At 36.1% G+C, this 23,792-nt stretch overlaps 1 protein-coding gene across 2 annotated transcripts in view; it reads right to left on the bottom strand.

Moving 5' to 3' along the window:
* The window catches only part of LOC106790448 (discoidin domain-containing receptor 2), a 149,575-nt gene that overhangs the window by 106,863 nt on the left and 18,920 nt on the right, over positions 1-23,792 (bottom strand). Inside the window, exon 2 of one of the 2 annotated variants that reach the window (XM_014755381.1) lies at positions 1,863-1,932. The exons of the other annotated variant lie outside the window; for it this stretch is intronic. The gene's annotated coding sequence lies outside the window, so the exon portion shown is untranslated. The remainder of the gene's footprint in view (positions 1-1,862; positions 1,933-23,792) is intronic. 2 annotated transcript variants of the gene reach the window in all.

The raw sequence follows: 23,792 nt of genomic DNA, 5'->3' as shown, positions 1-23,792 counted from the left end.
AAGAAAAAAAAAGAAAAAAAAAAAAAAAAAAAAAAAAAAAAAGATAAAAAAGAAATATAGAAGGTGACAATTCCTTTGACTACGGGGTAGCAACAACTGAACTGAATTTTAGCCCATGGGGAATTTTTGCGGGATGTTATTCCCATCCAAAGAAGAAGAAGAAGAAGAAGAAAAAGAAAAGAAAGAGGGAGGNAAAAAAAAAAAAAAAAAAAAAAAAAAAAAAAAAAAGAAGATGAAAGAGAAATATAGAGAAAAAGAAAGATCCAGTATTTCGATCATTTCAAGATGAACTGAATTTTAGCCCATGGGGAATTTTTGCGGGATGTTATTCCCATCCAAAGAAGAAGAAGAAGAAGAAGAAAAAGAAAAGAAAGAGGGAGGAAGCCCTCGTCATTCTCTTTTCGAACAAAAATTTCTATTATAAGTCTCTCAAGGTGAATTGATTGGATCGATTATCCGAATACAACCCCGTTTTATTTTTCAAGAGTAGGACATTGCCTTACGGAAATGATGGGGGGGAGGCTCAATTACAAAAAAATGCGAATTGCTTGAAAAGATTTATAGTTCTAAAAAAGTACAAATAAAAAGAGGTATATAAAAATAGAAAATATCTCAAGAGTAGTACGGTTAAAGGATGTCATAACCGTATATTATATTTACATGTACATAATTTATACACAAAAAATACGGTATACACACACACACAGAGATAGATGGATAGATGGATCGGTGTAATAGGTGAGATTTTGTTCGGATACGGGGCGCTTATGCGAACGGCCAATGGCACCAATTTTAACGCGAGACTCTCTCTAACTCTCTCTCTCTTTCTCTCTCTCATGAAATTTCCAATGTACAGGACGGATGAAACTTTATGAAATTCATGAGAGGACCTTGTTCCTGCGTTCGTGAGAGTTGCTACGTGCGCGCGCGCACGAGACCATGTTATCTCACCCTATTCCCCCGTTCCTCGTTCCCCATTCCCCCATTCCCCCCTCTTCACGTCCAAAGAAACGGGCCGATGGACGCCGCGTATATTTTCACGGGAAAATGGACGCGACGCGACACCGGAAACTTTTCCACGGATTTTTCTATAAACGACGGATGGACCGATGGATTTTTCCTTTTCGTCCCTATAGATCCTCCCTCCCTCCCCCCCCTGCGGCCCCACATTTATAGATTTTTATGCTAAGCTATTCTATCGTCCACTATTCGGCCGTCCATTCGCCGACCGATCTCTGCCATCACATAGAAGCGTCGAGAGTGACGAGGGTGGTTGATTTTTTTTTTATCCCCCTTAAAGCCCGAGAGAAATACCGTAGAAGGAAGGAAGGAAAGAGAAAGAGTGAGAGAGAGGGAGAGAAAATAAATTTTTTTTTTTCCGTGAAATACGGATGGAAAGAAAGTGATGCGTGGAAAAAGGGTACCGTTGAATTGGTTTGCCAAGAAATACGAAGGCAAGAAAAATATATAACGTGTGTGTGTGTGTGAGAGAAAGAGAGAGAGAAAGATAGTAGGATCAAAATAAGGATGTTTCTAAAGCAAACAACGAATTCAATGATACACGTTCAGGGGGTGGAGTACTGACTCGTAGTATAATCGAGAGATTTGTATGTTGAATACAAGGAAACAAATTTTCCAAAAAAAGGGAATGGGAATGGAAACGGAAGAAAAAAAAATAGAAAGAGGGACGACTGTCTTATAAATGCTAGAATTTTGTTCGTAAGTAATTGCGATAAAATATAAAACAAAGAGGAAATAATAATAATAATAATAATAATAATAATAATAATAATAATAATAATGGAAGAAAAATTGAATCGAGCTAACAAAGGATAAAAGATTAACATAGATTCTTTACTTACAGCCAACAGCCAACGCGTTTCAACCTTATCCAATTTTATAGCGACATTATCCTTAACGAATGCTTTCGACCTGAAAGCAAACGATCGTTTAATTAGATTTGTAGATTTAACAATCGTAAAGTTGTAATATGGTATTCTATTGTTACTCTTATGGCTTTCCAATTAGTCGTATGAAATTAGAAGTTTCAACATAATTTTCCTCTTTTGTAACGATCCTATGAAAACTTAAAGATAATATATAATATTATAACGTTGTATTATACATTAAAATCAAGATATATGAAAAATAAAAAAAAAGAGAGGAATGAAAAAAAAAAAGAATATATAATAATATCAAAAAACAGAAAAATAAAAAGAGATATTATATTGAGTGTACAGCTTATGTTCCGTTGACTGCTGAAAAAATTATTGGAAACATTTGCGTGATCACGATTCCATATGAATTATATGTGTATATCTTGACACAGATCGATCAACCAATAAAGCTTATTTATCGTTTTTTATGGTTAAGTAGATGACTCTTTGAATATGGAGGGGGGGGGAGGAGGGAGTTGCGCATATATTTATTCTATGCAAACGGCAATAAAACACAACCCACGCTCGTCTGTCTGACATGGTCTTTTCTCTCCTTTCTTTCTCTCTCTCTCTCTCTCCCTCTATCTATCTTTCACTCTCCTTATCCTATTTCTTTTTTGTCTACGTAAGAGTATACGCTTTTTCCGCGGTTATATATCCGAGCTTGGAAATTTGTCCGCGTCTTTCGGTGAGAAAACAAGAATAGAAAGTGGTTGCATGGTGAGTGAGTGAATAAGTGGTGAAGCGGTCGGGGAAGGAGGGGGGGAATGGTTAGGGGTAGTTCGGTCTAAAGCTGGGAACTGGAACTTTGGCAATTGGAGTGGGAATAAAGAAAGAGAAAGAGAGGTATATACGTTTCAGCATAAAGGCATATCTATCCGAGCGTAAGACAAAAGCTACTGGAAGTCCGTGGAAATTGCCTTTTGTTGCAAATTCGATGCCCCCACCATTACCTGAACCACTACCACCACCACTAACATAACTCCCACCATTGCGATATTAGCATACCCAAAAAGCGGCTTCTAACAACTGCGATGGTTGCTGTTGTATTCATCCGTTCCTACGTACCTTTCAACCCTATTCCCTTCGTTTAGTCCTTAGAAAATTACCCGGTTATTTGTCATAACCGTTTGTCATTTCGTCTTTAAGTCTGGAACAACTAGCACCCTGGAGAAACGTGAATAGCGTTCGTCTCTTTTATGTTTGGTTATTTTTGTATGGAACTTAAGCAAATAGAAGAGAATAGAAAAAAATGAAAGAGAGAGAGAGAGAGAGTGTGTGGATATATTGAAATCAGCCGAAGTTTATGAAAAATGGACGGGAGGGATAAGGAAGAGGACAATCGAATTGCGAAAAAGGTATATAAAAGAAAATAAAAAAGCGAAAGGTATTGGATAAAAATGAAAAAAAAAAAACCCCAAAAAAAAAGACTTATTGATTTAGTACGGGCATACAGAATAACGCGGAAGGGACTACTCCGCTAGCTGGTCCGTCCCGATTTATAACAAATAGAATATACAAAATAATAATAATAATAATAATAATGATAAAAAAAGAATGAGAAGAGATTTATCTAAGTTCGAGAAATCGCGATAAATTAAACGATTAAAATAAATCGATACTAATGAAATGTCACCGCTGCAAATGCAAATAATCAATTTAAGATGTTGGATATTTTTCTCCTTTTGTGAGTCCATTATTATTATTATTATTATTATTATTATTATTATTATTGTAAGATATTACGATAGAAGGAAAAAGGAATGACTAATTTAATGGAATCTCGAGAAGAATGGGTTCTAGTTTATGACATTCCCATATATATATATTATACATAAATATTCATGATAAAAATAAGCTGGCAAATATTGATTTTCCTACCCGGGTGGGTAGGTAGTACTGTACCAATGAAATTTTCCTCAATTCCGTAACGTTTCATCCAACATGGCAAGCGACATAACAATCAACAAGACGTTCTACACTGAATTTGCTACTCTCCGTTAGTCAGACTACCGTTATTTATTTAAGCCGTTACGCATCGAGAATGAGTTTCACGTTCGACAAAGCCCCTGTCTGATCCTCGATACGTTCGCGAGGGGTATGTATAAAAAAAAAGAACAAAAAAGAAAAAAAAGGAACAAAAAATCAAAAGGAAAAAAATTCAACGAAGGGATAGTCGATAGTAGAAAAAATGGTGGGGAGGGGGAGGGGGTTGAGAGAAAAAGAGAGACGTTGGTTAAAGAATACCGTGACTACACAACGCGCGTGCATAGCAGTGCAGGTGTAGTATGCATTTCCAAGGCTAGACAGGCTTGTCAATTTACTTAAAGGCAATGTAGAAACGTAAGGCGGAAGCAATAAATGTCGACTCTTTGAACGCGTCTAAAGCACATACTACTACTACTACTACTACTACTACTACTACAAGTAGCAATAGCAGTAGTCGCGTAGGAAAACGCGGAAATGCGTTTCGTTTTCCGTTGCGTTACTTTTTCATCCTACCCATACCCTATATAATACCCCCTTTTTCAGATTATACAAAGCGAAAAGCGAATAGCGAAACGATTTTTTTTTTTGCGCACATCCAATAAATTATATACGACGTACGTATACGTAGTAGACGGGGGAAAAAAAAATAAAAATATTCGAGAATACGAAAAACAAAGACTCTTTTAAACGTTACGAATAAAAATTTGTAAATTCGTCGAAATATCGTAATAATTCGATATCATTTGCGTTTCCTTATAATACGAAATGTTTTTTAAGCCTATATAACGTAAAACAATAATATAATATAATTAAATTCTACGATACTTCGTTTACACATTGTCGTAAGAAAAATTGGCGAAGAAATTTTGACAGAGGAATAATCGCAAACGACTGAATAATTTTCCCCAAAATCCCAGTCCACCCCTCCTCCTCCTCCTCCTCCTCCTCCTCCTCCCTGGAGTTACTCCCGAGTATCTACACTTCTTCTTTTACACCCTGCGGGATTTGCTGCACGTAATCATAGTCAGACACATAGGAAGTATACATAATAGTTTGGTGATGTAGACAAAGATAGAAAAATAGGTAGACAGACAGTCAGACTATGGACAGACATAGAAAGGACATAGAAATTGTCGGTTGGTCGGTCGAATGGACGAATACCGAGGGAGAAAGAGAATTGTTCAGGTGGTGGTGGTGGTTGTGATGAAGGGGAGCGACAGGGGGAAGGAGCAGGGGACAGGGGGAGGGGCTGGGGAACGACGGCAAGCAAAAGCTATCGTGGTACAACAATCCCAGTCGTGTTTTCTGGGTCGGTTGCACCCAGGATTGCGGTTCCCAGGGTGCATTGTTTCTACGAAATACGGGTGCAGAAGGAGCGAAAATTATACCTACTCCTCCCCCTTTCTCCTCCTATCCTACCTCATCGTCCCCTTGCATACACACATACACACACACACACACACACACAGAGAAATGCTTTATTTCCAGCGTTGTTGGCTGACGTTTCCCTTCGGCTGACTTCGCGCACCACCTTCTATTCCATCTTTTCAACGTCTCTCTCTCTCTCTCTCTTCCTCTCTCTAGTTTTTCTATTTATTTCCATCCGAAAGAAAGAAATAAAGAGAGGGAGGTAGGGAGGGAGTAAGAATGTTGGAATAGCGAGAAGGTAAGAGAGGTCATTTGCCCTCTTACACGTCGAGCTATAAAGATTACCAGCAGCAGCCCAGTGATTTAACGTCGAGTCCAAGGTGCGACCGCACGAGATGCTTCAGGAAAAACGACGCAATGGTAGCGAACTGAAAGGGTGGAAACGTTGTGGAAGACAAGACAAGGGAGAGATAGATATAGAGAGAATGAGGGTAAGAGAGAAACAAGAGGGATGAGACTTGACTGGATAGATCGTTTTCTCGAGTTTCGTGTCACACGACAGGGTTTGCTATAAAATGAGACACAAAGGAAATTCGAGAACAAAAAGTATGAACGAAAAGTAATGATATATATATATATTTATAATATAGTATTAATGTAATAGAAATTTCTTTCTCAGTAAAATATTCTTTTATCAATTTATTAGTAGACCCGCGTTATAATGATCTCTCTCGTAATATATGTTCTTAAAGCATATTTAATACCTATGTAGAAATACGTATAGTATCATCACTTTAACGCATGAAAGATTCAATTTCATCTAGAAAAAAAAAAAAAAAAATGGGGGAGGGGAAAGGATGATAAAAAAGGAATAGCAGAAAGACAGTCGAGTTGTCCGACAAAGGCATTGGATTATTGGATACTCCGTATTCCATCAGACGTGGATTGCTTCAAAGCTAAATTTACTTTCATCTCTATCCAGGGAGGAGGAGGAGGTAGAGGAAGAGGTGGGAGGGAGGGAGGTAGGACAAATAAAAGTTTAAAATAGAAATAATAAAACTTTGTGTGTAGATGAGTAAACACGTGTACGTGTTTCCCCGTGTGTAACTATTTCTCTGTGTGTGTGTATGTGTGTGTGAGTTTGTGTTTGTGTCAAAGTTCGTACGTCTTAAAGTTAAGAGGAAAGATAAAAAGGAAAAACAGTTCGCGTGTGAAGACGAGAAAGATAGATAGAGAGAGTGAGAGTGAGAGTGAGAGAAGAACGAATTAACGCGAGCTAAAGCGAACCGAAAAAAGAAACGCGCTTTCTATCTCTGAGGAAAAAAAGGAAAAAAAGAAAAAAAAAATAGAGATAGAAAGAGAAAGAAGAGATAGGATGTCGCGTGGCACAACTTCACGGAAGTGGCCCTGTTCTTGTCTCTTTGCGATCTCAAGACACGCGTACTCTTTCTCTCTCTCTCTCTCTCTCTCTCTCTCTTATTCTCCCGTTGCCCTTCTCACACTAAGTGACTCTCTTCTTTCTTCCCTTTTCGCTTACTCTTGCCTTTTCTGTTGTCGGCAGGCAACGTCTTAGCTTCTCACCAAGTTGGCTCGTCGTTCGGTCGATATTGTACGAACGTAGTACACGACTTGCTTTAACCAACTTGTTCGACAAGAACTTTCTACCTGTCGGTATAGTTTTTAAGCTTCTTCTTCTTCTTCTTCTTCTAGTTCCTCTTCTGTTTCTTCCTTTTTCTACTTCTACAATTCTTTGATAAGCTTTCAAAAAAAAAGAAAAAATTCAAGTATATCTGGTTGAGATCAACAATCGGAGGACTATGTTTCATGTTAATTCTTTTAACGTAGAAAAAAAAGAAGAAAACTCGAATTAATTCGAAAAGTGTTACGTGTGTTTTATGATATGTTATTTAAATCATTTAATAAATCTCACTCATCTAGATTGAGATTAAATTAATAATTTAAATTATATTTCTATTTTTTTTGTTAATTATCTATAAGATGAGATACGTTTCATTGTTATTGTAAAAATAATAATTGGGAGAGTTTAATATAAAGTGGATAACGATTCATAATATTATATGTATATATTATTTTATGCAATTTCTATCTCTCTTAGGTATATAAAATGAGGTGTTCGCTTTTTGACGAGAACACCCGTCGTTCATCCGAAAACTGCGGCGTTGCTCAGATCCTTTCGCGCTTCCGTCGAAATAAGATACTTCGTGAAAGTAATTTCCTCGAGAAAAGTAAGTTTTCACCGGGGGTAATAGCTTCTACGCGACTTCGCCGCCAATGTTGCTGAGATGCTGCTACACCACTGTGTGCCCGTGTATTCTCTTTCTGTCTTAAGTTTCTAGGCAATAGGAAAAAGACATTCACTGAGTGAGTGAGTGTGTGTGTAAGAGAGAAAGAGAGAGGGAAATAGAAAAAGGAAAGCTTCGAGTCCGGATTAAAATGCGAATACTATCGGAGAAACAGATTTTACTTCTGAATGCACAAATCCGAATGACCTTCTTTGACGTTACTTTTCTTTACGTTGATACGACTACAAAAAAAATTCTTATTACCATTTGTAAATGTTTTTATTAACCGCGAGAAAAAAAGATACTATATATAAAAAAGAAAAGTATAATGTTTTATTACAAAATAATAAAACACACACACACACGTACATTGTTATAACTCTTATTAATAATTAAATAGAAACGCGATATATAACGAATGATGATACATCATTTTCAATGAAATTGAATAGCAGGTGTCAAAGATTCCATAAATCTTAAATATGACGAAGATACGATACGATGCAGCACATCGCACGGGTAGCAACCTGATTATGAGCGACCATCGATGACCGATTACCGCTCGGCCACGAACAATCATTAATTACTGCCTGACCATGCCCGATAATGCCGGATTGTATGCTAAATCTGACACCGTGCACCAGCAGAATGTTCGTTCTCCTACCCTCGAGCAACCCTTTCTCTCTACTCCCTATCCCTATCCCCCTCCTGGTTAGCCGTAATCCATAGTAGCACCCTCGTTCTCGGCATCATCCGGATCTGTAAAGCGACATTGCTTCGGCCGATAGAGATATATGATCATCCAAATAGTTTCCACACTAAACGTAACAACGAAATCGTAAATGTACAAATGTTAATCCGTATTTTCTATCATTGCAAATGAAAAACGAAATTAACGCGAAAAATAAATTCAATGGAAAATTGTTATCACGATTTAGAAATTGGAAAATCGTAATATCAATGTTTTATATATTCGAAGTGTCGTAAAAGAAATCGTTTAGTTTAGTGTAGTTTAATTTTCAAGATTTTTCACGGAAAGTATATAAATCAGCGATGCTTATTTTCCCGTTGATATTCAAGTACCATATGGTGGTCTATTCTCAAAACTATTCTCAAGAGGCTTCTGGATAAGATCCATTGAGCGTGATCTGGAACTATTCACTTAAACAACTTTCTATCTATCTCTCTCTCTCTCTCTCTCTCTCTCTCTCTTTCTTTCTCCACTGGGTATACTAAATGCTTTGAGTCGAGTTTTATTAACGAAGAAACGCTTCGCTAATTCATAATAATATTTAAGACAAAGGAGGTTGGTTTAAAGTTTGCGAGATCGTTGAACCAACGTTGGGATTTCTTTCTACACAAGTGTACACTGAAATTGACCAAGAATTATTATTAAGACGATACATTACGGTGCCGGGGCCGTATTGTGCTCTCTTAAAAAGCCATTATTGTATTAAGACGTAATTGCAACATCCGCAAATCTGCAAGAGGACCAACGAGTAATGGTGAGTCATACATGACGGTCATATTTTATTTAATACGAACAAAAATAATTGACGTTATATATTATTCATATATTATATTTGCGAAAAAAATCAACAAAAATAGATATATTAAACGTAAAATTTAAGATTTATCGTAACGTATTTTGTAATCATCGAATAATCCCTTAGCATTTATCCAAAAAATACGATAATATATTAATTTAATATCAACTAGAATAACGTTGTCGAAATTTGTGAGTGTCGACCCTAGGAAAACTCATTCCAGAGGAAGAGTATAACGGGATGGGGTTAGCTTCTAGTCACGCAAACCGTATCACTATCTTACGATGCAATAAACCTCTATTCCGGGAATCGTGCCAGACATCTTTGAGATTAAGCTCATCTCGACTTACCCCAGGAGTAGCATTTTGGCTCGTTTACTTTTTACGTTATGCTCATGTAACGTTGCTTCAACACCTCTTCGATCCAATAACAATTTACCGTTTATTGATTTGACTCCGATTACCAAAGGATTTCCCTCCTTGTCTGAGTCACGTTTAACCACAGATTAGTGTCGAATTAAATGCATCAGTTAGCAAATTAAACGATCTTAAGCCAACGGGGAATCGTGCCACGTTTAATCGTACTTTGTGACAAACGAATGTATTATCCTCATCGTATATTATATACATAACTAATTGAAAGTGATATATATATATATAAAAAAAAAAAAGAATCTTCTTTTTATATTAATTTTATCGAGCGCCAAAATAACGTAAGGTAATATTTTCTTCGAAATAAAAAATGTTCTCTTGAAATTAATTAGGAAGTTTTTTAATATATTTTTCTTGTAATTATAATTACACGTTTGTGTGTGCGTGTGTGTATGTGTATGTGTGTGTTACGGTGATATCATTTTCTAGTACTAATTATCAGACTGATTATTTTAGTGTTAATGAGAAGAAAAAAAGGATAAAGCGAATAAAATCAATTGGACTTTAGAAAAGTCTTGTAACATTGAATTCGCAGGAACAAAACGTGTACCTATTCGTTGTTGCATTCTTCAAGAGATTGCCTTCGAAATTCAGTACACGGTCGCATGGATTTTGACGGCTCAAAGCTAATTAGAAACTTTGCAATTAACGTGTATACCGACTCTGTTGATCTACGTTAGCTTCGAGTTTAAATGAGTTTAAAACATTCCGAATATAGGAAACGTTGATCTAAAATGCTTTTACTTGCATCTCTGTGAAACATATTCGTCAAGGTCTGCAGATATGTTTGTATAAATAAAAACTAAATATACATATAGTATATATTATATATATAAACGTTTCATTCCTTTAAATATAATCCTTGTAATTTTAGGGGATCGTAAGAACAACTTTATTTTTCTTCCATCGTATAAATAATTAATAGTAAGTAATAGAAAATGCACTTGTTCGCCAAAAATAATCCTAAAGGGAATCAAAAAGTGGATAGTTTTTGTCAAATACTTATTTTCATTTTAATGAAAACACAGCAAATTATTTTACGGTTAACTAATGATCGTCGCAATTTTCATTTATCGTTTAATCATTTTGACAAATTTCTCGGATTTTTTTTTTATACTTCTTTCTTTTTAATCCATTTGCATTCGAGAGCTGAACACTCTGGGAAAATGTAACGTTAACTTATTCAACCTATTTCGAGCTCGAATGCAAATGAATTAACAGGTGTCTAATTGTAACTTCATTTGATATTTTTTAATATCAGTATAAATTCAAAGAATTATTTATATATTGGATTTAGCAATATTTAATTCGATGCCTATTAAACAAATTTAATAATGAATTATAAAGTAATCATGTTAGCATACGTTACTTTTACATATGGTTTTCATTATTTTTGATCATTCTGATCAATCTTTCAAAGAACTATCGAATTTCTTGACGGAAAAAGAATAACATCGAATTCGTCGATACACTCAATATATTTTGTTACATCTTCTTATCTTTTTCTTTTCATTCTCGAGAATAGTTACTTTTTCTTCGAATTTTTTTTTTTCAAGCAATCTCGGGCAAGGTAAAGCAAGTCTCGGTTGTACGCACCGACGCTTTTCGCTCGTGCCGCAAAATTGCAAGAATAACGAGCTCAGTCAGCACGGTATAAAGTTCCAAAGCGTCGAGCCGGAATAAAGTAATAACTGTAATTGATCTGATAAGTTATTACACCGTCCAACCAAGACAGGGAGGACATCGAGTGGAGAGTTTCCACCCAACCTAAGGTAATAACCGATACTTTCTTCTTCTTCTTCGTATTTTCATACTTTCGTATCATCCACCTCCTCCTCCTCCTCCTCCTGTCACTTTGTAAAACTCAAAATAGGCTTCCATCGATTTTTATGCAATAACATCGTGCATTTCTTTTAAAGTTCATCGAACTATATCGTAACTTCGTTAACGAGATTTCGTTCGACGTTTTGATATCCATTTTATCGAACGTTAATCTAATGACGATAAATTAACAAAATAATTTCTCCTCTTGACAATAGTAATCGTTAATATTAACACACTATTTCAAATGAAAAAATTATTCTTTCTCGTAATAAAAACTTCTTTTATTATTTTTTGTCCAAGGTGAGATAATTATCGTGCACGATCACGCGCGAGAGGTCGAACTCGTGTCTTTTTCTTATAACATCTTTATAAATACCTAAACTCCCAAGACAGCTCGAAAGAAGTAACTGGCAGAGGTGAAGAGGAAACGGGATACGAGTGTGGGAAGACGTACCTCGGGGGATATAAAGAAAGAAATTGAGATAAATCGCTGGCTATCCTATCTTATCTATCGATAAAGTAATTACCAACAGCCTGAACTTTTATTATTGGTTAAGATGCCAAAGTTGCTTTACTATTTTAAAAGAGCTTTGATTTCAAACGACACTCGATGTCAAAACTATTATTCGTTCTGGGTAACTAACTGCTGAAAAAAAAAGAAATAAAAGATAAAAAAAACAAATCGAGAATACACGTAAAAAGCACATAACATAAAGTTGTTTTAGCGATTTAAATAAACGGCAATAGAGTAATTCGTAAGAAAAATAATATAATAAATTTTCATTATATATTTTACGGAAGAACGGAATAGTAATTCTTGAATACAATCGTGCTGTCTCTTTCTCTCTCATTGTTACAGTTAGAAAATGATATACTGAAGCAAGACATCAGATGAGAATTATGCAAGTTTCTAAAACTCCTACCCCTCAGATTAGGGTCTTACGATGTATCTAATGCTGTTATTAGGGCCGTTGCTAGGAAGTGGTCCGTTTCTCGAGAATGGTTGATCCCTAGGTAGCGCTAAATTTCTAGTTTATAATATGAACTAACCAAAGTACGCGAGGGAAGAGGAAACACATCCCTACTTTCTCACCATTCTCTATCCCCTTTTGTACTCGTGTTCTCTTCTCGTAGATATTCTCAAGCTCACCCTTAACTTTTAACTCGCGAGTTATAGTTAAATTGTATAGAAATGACCTTCCAGCTAGCACATCGACAAATACGCCAGTTGCACCACCTAGTAGTATAACGTTTGTACATCCGTTTTCACGGTATTCCGGTTTCGCGAGGCTAATTAGTTTTTCGTGCATTCTGAACGAAGTGAAGACTTGCACGAAGGAAAGATTTAATTAAACTGTCTGCAGATTTTGAAGAGTTTATTTTACCGAGTTGAAATCACCTCCCACCCCGACCCCCTCTCCATCCCATACATTTTTTCTTTTTTTTTTTTTTTTTCTTTATTTTTCCCCATAGTTAGCTCAAATTTCCGTTAATTCCGTAGATGTCACGTCAAAAATTAAGAGCAAAGTTATTTCCTAAACGTTGCGAGTTATATCCAACTTGATTGAGTTAGCCTTTTCGAGACATAGAATTGATAGACCAATCACGATACGTTGATAAAGTTACGGATCATCGGTAAAGTTCACTCTCAATAATCAGTACGACCATCGAACTTCATCTGTCCTAGTACGTATAACGAGAATTTGCTATATATATATATATCAGGTGGTACTATAGTTACGAATGTGGTTTAAACGTAACAGGTTCATTTCACGTGAACAGAACAGAACAGAAGAGAAGAGAAACGGTGACGCTCGATTTCGTAGCAAAACTCGATCTACTCTTTCTCTCTCTCTCTCTCTCTCTCTTTCTCTCTATCTCTCTCTCACTCACTCTTTCTTAACAGTCTCAGAAGAAAGAGATAGAGTATACATGAGCTTGCGAGTTAAAGAGAAATGAAGAAAGACAGAGCATGGTAGAAAATGGAAAGCAAGAGAAAGAGATCATTGTTTCTCGAGAAACAATGGATCGTTGTCAGTACCTACTTGTTAGGACAAAACCATTTCGAAAATCTAGTTACTTTGTTCGAATTTCGTGAGGGAGAATGAAGAGAGGTAGAGGTAGAGTAGTAGCTTGCCTGTTAAATCCAAACTTTCTGCGTGAGATGTGTCCATGAGACCGGAAATTTAGACGCCAGGTTTCCACCCAACTACCCCCCGCCCAACCCCACCCCAATCCCAACCCTCCTCCTCACTTTCTTCACTCTTTTATGATCTTTCTTAACCGAGTTCCTTCTTCTTCTTCTTCTTCTTCTTCTTCTCTTGAATCTCTAAGTCAGCCGTCAAGGACGACGACGTGGTTGAAAGAAAAAGGAAATAAGAAAACCGGAAGAAAGAGGATCATAATATTCGTCAGACGGTTACTACTATCCATAACAAATGTTTGCTTTACATGCACCTAGCAAAGTTTTTCTTTTCAGTATTACGGTAAGATAACTGATCATAATAATGCAAAATAGTTTCTATTTTATTCCTTACGTTATATTATATCTCTTCTTTCTCTTGCTCACTTAGCTTTAACATCATGAATCTTGCGGACAAAAGCTACGAATATTACGTAGACCGTCATTCTACCAACGACTGAGCGGAGCTTATAATCTTACGCTACGTCGGAATAATTCACAAACGATAGACTTTATGCATCTCTCTCTCTCTCTCTCTGTTTCTCTATGTGACGTTAGGGTTGTCTACTTAGAGCAATGAAAGGTATTGTCTGTGTTGTATTGTTAAAATGACGTTTATAGAATGTTAGACGTTCGCTTATTCAAATGTGTGCATTTATCCGTATACCTATTTACGGTCTTTGTATTATTTGCGAATGTGTTTGCTTGCTGAATATATGTATATTTCATTTGAATTGTTTAGATTATCATTATTATTCGCCTTGTTATTTTTTATTCAACCAATAATGCACTTTAAGTTAATCGTTATTTTGATTCAAATAAAAAATAAATTATGATATTTTTACGTATCATTTATTTTTTTGTATTACCAATATAATACAATCGTAGTATAAATAATGTCGCGACTTTCTCTATGTGAGAAAAATAATAATAATAATAAAAAGTAACAACGCGTTTTCTCCCCGTATTACGATCAACGTTAATATGCAGTGCGATTTTCTCGCATTCGAATCGTACGTAACGTAGGTTTTAAGAGAGACAATGGCAGGCAGGCTGGCAGGTATCGGGTAAAAGAAAAAAGGTAAAAGCGTAGGTAGCTTCATGATACGGAGTCAGTCTGGGATGAGAAAGAGAAAGATAGAAAGAGACGGCGAAGGGGGCGGGGGATAGGGGATAGGGGTTGGGGAAAGGGTTTGGGAAAGGTTTAGAGTCAGTCGAGCTGGTGGACTAAAAAAGCCACGTTGCTGGTTGGCGTAGGTATCGATTGCGATGTCACTCCTGGGAATCGTGGAGGATAAACTCGCGAGTAGTGCCAGAACACTGGGCTACCTCCCCCCGCCACAACCCCCTGTTTCCTATGCTTTTATTCATTTTTCCTGCATTCCACCATTCCCGTTCACCAATCCCCCGTAGAGCTTCACCATCGTCTATCGTAGGGGTGGACGACAAAAAAGAAAAAAAAAGCAGAAAAAAGTTACCCAAAAGAAAAAAACACCCGAGAAACAGTACGCAGGTTATATATATGTTACCGTCATAGCCGGAAATCCGCCATTGCTAGTAATTCATCGGCATTCTTATCCATGCAAAGCGCCTTCCGACGAAGTCGGAAATAAGACATTTTACAGAGTTTTTCCTAGGCACAATTTACAACATTGCATTCTCTGACATTTTCTGAACCTTACATGCTTAATTTTTAACTCGATATGGTATTCTACGCGTAGACAAAAGAGTGTACTTTAATTTAATATAAAAATCATTAAAATCCATTTGCAAAAAGTTTAAAAAATATTTACCGAAACTTTTCAAAGAAATTGCAAAGTTGTACAATTTACAGCATTGCATTCTCTGATATCAAAGTATTATGTTCGATGCTTAGGAATAATTCTGTTAAAAGTCTTATTTCCGACTTCGTCGGAAGGCGCTTTACATTGATAACAATGCCTAGGAATTATTAGCAATGGCGGATTTCCAGCTATGACGGTAACATATATATACAATAGATAGGTTATGGGATACGCAGTATCGTTGTTGCGTTATAGTTTAGGTATGTTCGCTTTAACTACATTTATCGGAAAGTTTTGCCAACGTCGTAGACGTTTTAACAACGCGATCGGTGACCGCGATGGATATTACCCCACGTGGCTGTTATAATAACACCCGGTGTCGGGTTTGGTTTAACGATTAACGTTGAACGTTCTGCTACCTACAACGACACAAATAGTCAGGGCTAATATTCACGGACCAACGAGAAAGCGGAATTTCTTGTTCGCCGAGAGAAAGAGAGAGAGAGAGAGAGAGAGAGAGAAAAAGAGTCAGGGTGAGGAGAAAAGGGTGGAAACCGCTAAACCTCATGTACTCAATACTAGCTTTAGGTTCCTTGGTGCTTTCCTTCCTTCCTTCCTTCCTTCCTTCCTTCCTTTTTCCTTCCTTCTTCCTTTCTACAATGTACCACCAAGAAGGGTAGGTAACCTTATCTCAGAACCCACGAGCTTCGGGCAGCGAAGCGTGAAATTTAAAGCCATCTACGGCACCGCATAATCAACATCGTGAAATCAATGGACTGTCCCGAGGACGGCCACGTGATCGATGGCCGGAATAGTTCGAAGCGTTATACGCTTCTTATTTTTCTTCTTTTTCTTCTTTTTCTTCCTTCATCTCACTTTCTTTCTCTTTTTTTTCCCCCTTTTATTCCTTTATCTTTTCTATCCTATTCCATCCCCATACCCATTCGATTTCTTACCAGGGCTCGACCATTCTTTCGATAAACTTTACCGTCAGCTCACGTTCACCCACCCACCAACGGAGAATGCAATTATTTGCGTTTATTGTTGTTTTTACGATGCTGGCACGCGCCTCCTCCTCCATCTCCTCCTCTTCCTCCTCCTCCTCCCCACCACATTTATGCTGCTGCTGCTGCTGGTTGCGCACGAACTTTTATTTAAACAACGACGACAAAATTTATGACGCCTAAGAGAGAAACGCGAATTTATTAATGGGAATTGAAAATGTCGCATTATTTTTTTTTTCTTTTTAGTTTAGATTCGCGAATGATAATTAATAATGGTATATATATATATATCGTTGAAAGAAAATATATATGCATTTGTCGTATATTATTTTTTTTTCAAATCGATAACAAGTGGATGGTACTTGATTGAAAGGAATATTACATACAAAGATTTATAATTAAATGTCAGGTAATATAAATTACGCGAAAACGACTACGACGAGGACGACGACGACGACAACGACGTTTTTGAATTGCTTATTGTGAATATATAAACGGAACGATATGCCATTACTCTCATGAAAATAAGATAACATATTATAAATACAATACGTTCGTCCAACTTCAAATGAGATCGTCGTGTAAAAGAAATGATGAAATATTAAATTTATTATAGAAAAGAAAAAGAGAAAAAATAATAAGAAAATAAAAAAATATTATATTCGGGACTGTGTAGAGGGAATCACGAAAAATGGTACTCACCCCTCGTTAGAGTTCATTGTATGATATTTCATAAAAGGAACCAATTATGTAGTCAACTAGCAGCACATCGGTCTCCTTTAGAGAAAAATAGGGAAACCTGGGGGAATGAGAGGAAAGTTAGAAAGAGACAGAAAGTGTGAGAGATAGAGAGAGATGATGCTAGAGAAGAAATTAGAGTATTTATGACAACGGGGGAAACTCGGAATCGTCCGGAGACATCAACGTAGAGAGAGAGAGAAAAAGAGAGAGAGTATTTTCTCTCATACAAACTGCACCCTTGCTTGCTCTTTCCACATTACTCGTGTATGGACGTACGTATTCGTTTTGCCATGCTTGCAAAGTAGGAAAATACGCCGACTGGCATGCCAGGCGTGAAGAAATACGTGCACTTTTACCTTAGTACTTAACGCCAACTAAATTTTCAGTCTCGCGTTTTCTGCTAGGAGAATTGGAAGCGTAATAAACCATGTCAACGTTCTCCTCAACGTTCTTGTCAACAATTTTTACTTTTTTACTGACAGAGATTTTTTTCTTTCCTATAGATACTTTATAATAGTTCCACTTTTATCTGTGAATAAATTTGCAAAGTTATTATCGTAATAAACATCGTATTGTTTAACTTACATAATAATTCATTTGGATTAATCTTTAACTGCTGATTTACTTGGTAAGAGTCTTAAAAAATCCTCGATGCTAAAATCATATTTCATCTCGTGTTTTCTTGCATGTAAAAGTAAGGTTACATAATTTTTCAAGTTTAGAATTATCGTTCGTTTTGTGTTTTTTTTTTTTTTTTTAAACAAAGAATTATATTTATTTTTCGGGGTTTTTTTTAAATCATTTGAAACAAATAAAAGAATTTTAATTGAGATATTTTAAAGTAAACCGGTAAAAGTTTAAATATAGAATTTGAAAGGGTGCACGATTTGAAAAAAAAAATTGAGGACACCCGACAAATATCAATCGTGACTTATCTCGTTCGTTCCCTCGAGATATCTATGAAAGTTACATTTTACACGTATACACGGTTTTTCCTTAAATCTATGTAAGCTCTTTTACGAAGGAAGAAAAAAAATAATAAGAAACAAAAAGAAAGGAATAAAATATATTGAAATAATTCTTGGGATCTTTAATAAAGTGAACGTTTTCATTGAAGTACGCCGTTCGTCGTCGGTTAAGGGTTAATTAATCCGTCGTAAAGTCGCACGCTACTACGTGCCCTGGCTTCCATAATTCAAGACGAGATGAGATCTAACCTTGGTCGAATATGCATTCTGAGTATCTAGCGCGTAACATTATTCAAAGTAGGAATCGGGCTACGCGATAAGTGGTAAGTGTAATACCGAACTTATATATATAAGTATATATATATATAGAGTGTGTTATACATATACATATAAGACGAAACGTTAATACGTTACGTCCGTTACAGACTCGTAGCTTAATATTCCATACGTGAAAGCACGATCGTTTCTTATCTTTCGGTGTCGAGGGACCCTCGATAACTTTTCAAAGGCGATTATTACATAATAGATAGGACTTTGCCGAAGCATGTAGACAGCACTTATTACAATACCAATTTGATACGATAGAGAATAGAATAGTTACGTATAGATTTCTTTTAATCAAAAGTCCTTAAAGTAATAAAAAAATATTAACGAGTATATTTGAGTTATATTTAAAAATGAGACGTATATAAGATCGTATAAAAGTGCATTTCATTTTTTTTTTTTTTTTTTTTTTTGAATTCATCGAGAAAAGATATACTTTTATCTTGATGCTCTTATTATTATTACAATTATTCGGGGCACACTCTCTCTCTCTCTCTCTCTTTACTAGAACTCCATTAATACTTAAGATGTAATAATATCTGACAATTGTATTAAATATATAACAAAACGGATTTCATTTCTTTCGTAATTAAAATGACAAATTTTATCTCGAAGCAACGTATATTTCCATTTTCACTCTTTGACGGGATTCCTTTTTTTTTTTTTTTAAATCTATAAATATAAATCTCTTTGATAATTAGATTTGGTAAAGATCGATTTCATTGTAACGACGATAATATCGTCGTTCAACGATGCAAGACAAATATTATTCGTTTATATCATAATTAACGATTCTAAAATTTACGAACGTTTAATAAGAAATAATATTCCGATAACAGAGGGAATATTAAATGCGAATAGGTCAGCATTAAAATAACATGAAACTAATGATGCCAATAAATATGAATAACAACCAATGTGAGAGATATTTTATAGAGAACATATCAAAAACGTATTTCCAACTGACACGAGAGAGAGAAAGAGAGAGATTTGATGATTTAGTATCATAATTAGTGATCTATTAGACGAATTCAACGGAAAACAGATGCACGCGATCTTTGACTACAAGGAAAAGGAGAAAGGGTGGAAGGAAGGTAGGAAGGAAGGAAGAAGATAACGGGGAAAGCTCAAAAATAGACGTAAGGATCGATAAAGGAACCCTAACTTGGTCCTTGGAACGAAGTCAATCCTACAAGACTCAAGGAAACAATAGGAGGCACCAGCTGCGCGTTACGTCCCACTTTAAGTAAATCGCGCTGAATCTACGAACGAGTAAAGGAACGACGAAGGAATAAAAATAAATTGAACGCGAAATAACGAAGAAAAAGTAGAAATTCTAAGTAAAAAGTAGGTGGTGAGGAGAGAAAGAGAGAGAGAGAGAGAGAGAGAAAGGTAAAGGTATGTAGGTAAGTAAAAGGAAGAAGAAAATAATAAACACGATTAAATATAATTTATAATTTTAATCGTATAAACTAGTTGTGTGAAGTACTTCTCAACTAAAAAACACAAACAAAAGAAGAAAAAAAAAAAAAAAGAAAAGAAAAAAGTGAACATTGACGAGGTTGATTTAAGAAACGAACGTCAGGAGAAAATGATAAAATTAAATGATTAGATTTTTACACAGGATAACTGTCTCTACTCGACCGTATTTTCTTAACAATTAAAAAACTTTTCGAGATGGGGTTCAAAGTAATATCGTAGTTTTTAGTTTCGAAGATAGATAGAGATAAAAATAACCCTTGCCTGATAGTAGAAAAGAGAGAACTCTCGTAATTCTATGATAAAAATAAAAAACAAAAAGAAAAAAAAAAAAGAAGAGGAAAGAGAAAATAAGGAAGGAAGGAAGGAAGGAAGGAAGGAAGGAAGGAAGGAAGGAAAATCTTACCGGCTGAGCATCGTTCTACGATCGGCGTCGTTCATTAAATGGAAAGGGATGCAGGATAGTTACCCGTTGGGTCAAAGCCTTCAAACTATACCATCGGCAGTTCCGCAAGCTAATCCAATATAAATCTCCGGGTATAAAGCTGTTCCGATTAATGGTTCGACAAACCAATGTGGTAGAAGGCTAGGAAGACTATATACCCGTAGTAGTCCCCATGAAGCACAGGGAGTTGCTGGTTGAAAGTGTGGGAGCCACTCCCACTGCCATCAGCGCCGACACGACCACCACCACTACCACCACCAACGTTTAAAGGTAGAAACCCCTTTTCCTTCCAATTCATGGACCAACAGAAAAAGAGAGAGAGAGAGAGAGAGAGAGGGTGATGAAGAACAGGGGTGGGAGAGAAAGAAAGAAAGAAAGAATGAAAGAAAGAGAGTAAAAGGGGTGAAGAAAGAGTGAGAGGAAGGGTAGTAGAAAAGAAAAGGGTGTGCGACCTTAGCTCTAACGACCCTCGGGCCAACATTATCCCCCAAACTTAAGAAATGGCAGAGCTAATGAGCTTTTAAATTATTCTGTGCATAGGGTGCGGTAGAAAGGGGGGGAGGAGGAGGCTCGAGCTTATGCCGCGGTTACCACCGAAAATTCTCTCACGTAATGGCTTTCTAGCTTTACGTTCATCGATGCATAGTTATAGGATATGTACAGAGTGACTCTCTCTCTCTCTCTCTCTCTCTGTCTCTCTCTTTGTCTCTCGCTCTCTCTCTCTCTCTCTCTGTCTCTCTCTTTGTCTCTCGCTCTCTCTCTCTCTCTCTCTGTCTCTCTCTCTTTCTCTCTTCTTGGTTAAAAGTGAATTTAACGGTAGGTAGGTAGTAGGTAGGAAAAGAATGTCGATTTAAAAAGAAACTTCGGGATAATACGATACATAACTGGAATCTAAAACCAATATCGATTTAAAAGGCGTAACTGTCTTCGTTTATCGTTTATCGGAAGATTGAAGATAGAATGGTGGACTTGTAGTAAAAGCGTATACATCATCCATCGATCGATCGATCGATCGACGATATACCTTACACGATCTAAACTGCATTTTCCGTTTTATTGGGAATGTCGTTATCCAAATTTTATATAATCGCTAATCTTTTAGAAAAAGAAAGAAAATAAAACAAATTAAAGGAAAAAAATATATATATCACTAGTATATTATGATGTAATAATCGAAGAAAATAAAATGAAAAATTGTGAAAATATTTGTTAACATTTATTACGTTGATTAACTATAATACTATATCTCTAATAAATATTACGAATTCTCATGACAAAATTCTATCATAAATTTGATCCTATGGTTATTGGATAATAATATATAATATTTTCCGACGCAAATGGTTTAAATATGTATATATATATATTATTATATATCATATATACGGATATAATATCGGAAATAATGTTTCCAATTTTTTGATTACACCGTATAAAACAAATGAAAGATATCCTTGCCAAGAATAAGTTTTCTTATCTTTGATAAGATTGAACTAGCAATTGTATAGAATTACGTGAATTCCAATAAATCGTATAAAAAGAAAGTAGTTATTGAAATAAATACGGAAAGAATAAATAAATTGAGAGGAGAAGAGAAATGAGAGAAAAAATAAGAAGAAAAATAATATAATATACAATATATATATAACATAAAGAAAGATATATTTTAGTAAAAAGGGAAAAAGTGTATGGTGGAAGTGACGTAGGTAGGTAGGTAGGTAGATAGGTAAGGAAATATCATCCGGCTACTTAGATCTACGTATATGAATCCCGAAAGAAACGTAGGAAAGCGTTATTCCACTTTCCTACCGGAGAGTTGGCTACAATGGAAACGCCTTGGGAGACTTTTACCAAAAGACAGAAGGCAGGAAAGCGTCTTCTCGTGCAAAAGGAGTGCACCGAAAGATATGGAATGGGGGAAAGAGGGGAAACTAGACAAAAGATCGGTGAGGACTGAAAGTAAGCGGGGTTGGGTTTGGGAAAGGGGTTGGAAACGCGGAAGACCATTTCGATGGTGGAACGAAGAAGAAGATGCAACAGAAGAGACAAGAAGAAAAAGAAGAAGAAGTAGACTGCTATGAAGATAAAGATAGTGATGAAAAGAGGTGGGGAGGGGTGGAGGTAGGTAGGGGGAGGGGGGAGAAAGACGAGGGGAGAGAATGATAGAGAAATGCAAGTTATACCTTATGTCTACGTCTATTTCTGAATATTGGAATAACTCGAATACCATTTTCATGACGTTGTATGTATAGTCTTTATACACGAAAATATTCGAACGATTGTTAGGGGATAGGCATTCTTTAAAAAGCATCGAATTCCTATTTTCTCTGGATAATGCAAAGTTGTAGGAGAAATATGGATGATCTCGCAAGGTGACAAGAAATTCCTTACACATTTTAGTTTGTTAACGGTGAGATAAGTTTATCGTGAAAACCGATGTCTTTTCTCTTGCTCTCGGTTAAAACATTCCAAACGATCAACGCTACGCGAGAAAAACGACAACGATTTTTTCCTACATTTAAAAAACATCGTTTGGTGTTTTCTTTTTATTGTTCTCTTGGTGATGACGGAGACGTGATGCTTATCAATACTAAAAATTGGGGATTAAGATTTAAATAGCATAGACGAACTCGTTTAAAAATTTTGATTAGTATGACTGAGATATATCCGGGTGTTAGGTGTATATATACATATATATATTATATATATTGTATCGCATAGAAGTAAATTTTAAATGTAAGTGTCATACGCCTCGTTGAAGTCCATAACGTAATTGTCGTTGTCCGCATTAAATTACAACGCGAAACCACGCGCACCCGTCGATTTCACGCTGGTCACAAACAGTTCTCTCTCTCTCTCTCTCTCTCTATCTCTATCTATCTCTATCTCTATTTCTATTTCTATCTCTATCTCTATCGTTCTCTCTTTCTATCTGACGTAGGTATATAAATTTTCGGGAAAATCAATACTCTCTTCCCGTCGGGTTTGTTCCTTTCGCGTGGTAACGTACTAAATAACATGACTCCGTATATTTTCTGCAAGATCGATCGCATTTGATCTTTCCGTTTTTGTCGTCGTCATAGTAGTTCGTAGTTCGTAGTCGTCGATGATTCCTAGCGTGGTTAAAGCTCATTCCGCGATCTTTTGATATGAAAAAAAAAAAAAAAAGGTAAGGGGAAAAAATTTTCGATACGCGAAAAAAATATCCACGAGAAATGCGAAACAGCTATCGATGTGGCGTATGGGGTTAAAGCTCATTCCGCGATCTTTAAAAAAAAAAAAAAAAAAAAAAGGTAAGGGGAAAAAATTTTCGATACGCGAAAAAAATATCCACGAGAAATGCGAAACAGCTATCGATGTGGCGTATGGGGGGGAGGAGGAGTTATAGGCAGCAGCAGCAGTCTCCAATGGGATCATGTAACGTGAGACGATAATATTTTTTTTCTCCCCCCCACCCTCAAGGTTT

Source organism: Polistes canadensis, unplaced genomic scaffold (genome assembly GCF_001313835.1).
Source record: "Polistes canadensis isolate GaletaPanama2010 unplaced genomic scaffold, ASM131383v1 scaffold_0, whole genome shotgun sequence".
Taxonomy (NCBI): domain Eukaryota; kingdom Metazoa; phylum Arthropoda; class Insecta; order Hymenoptera; family Vespidae; genus Polistes; species Polistes canadensis.
This window is presented reverse-complemented; position numbering and strand designations above follow the sequence as displayed.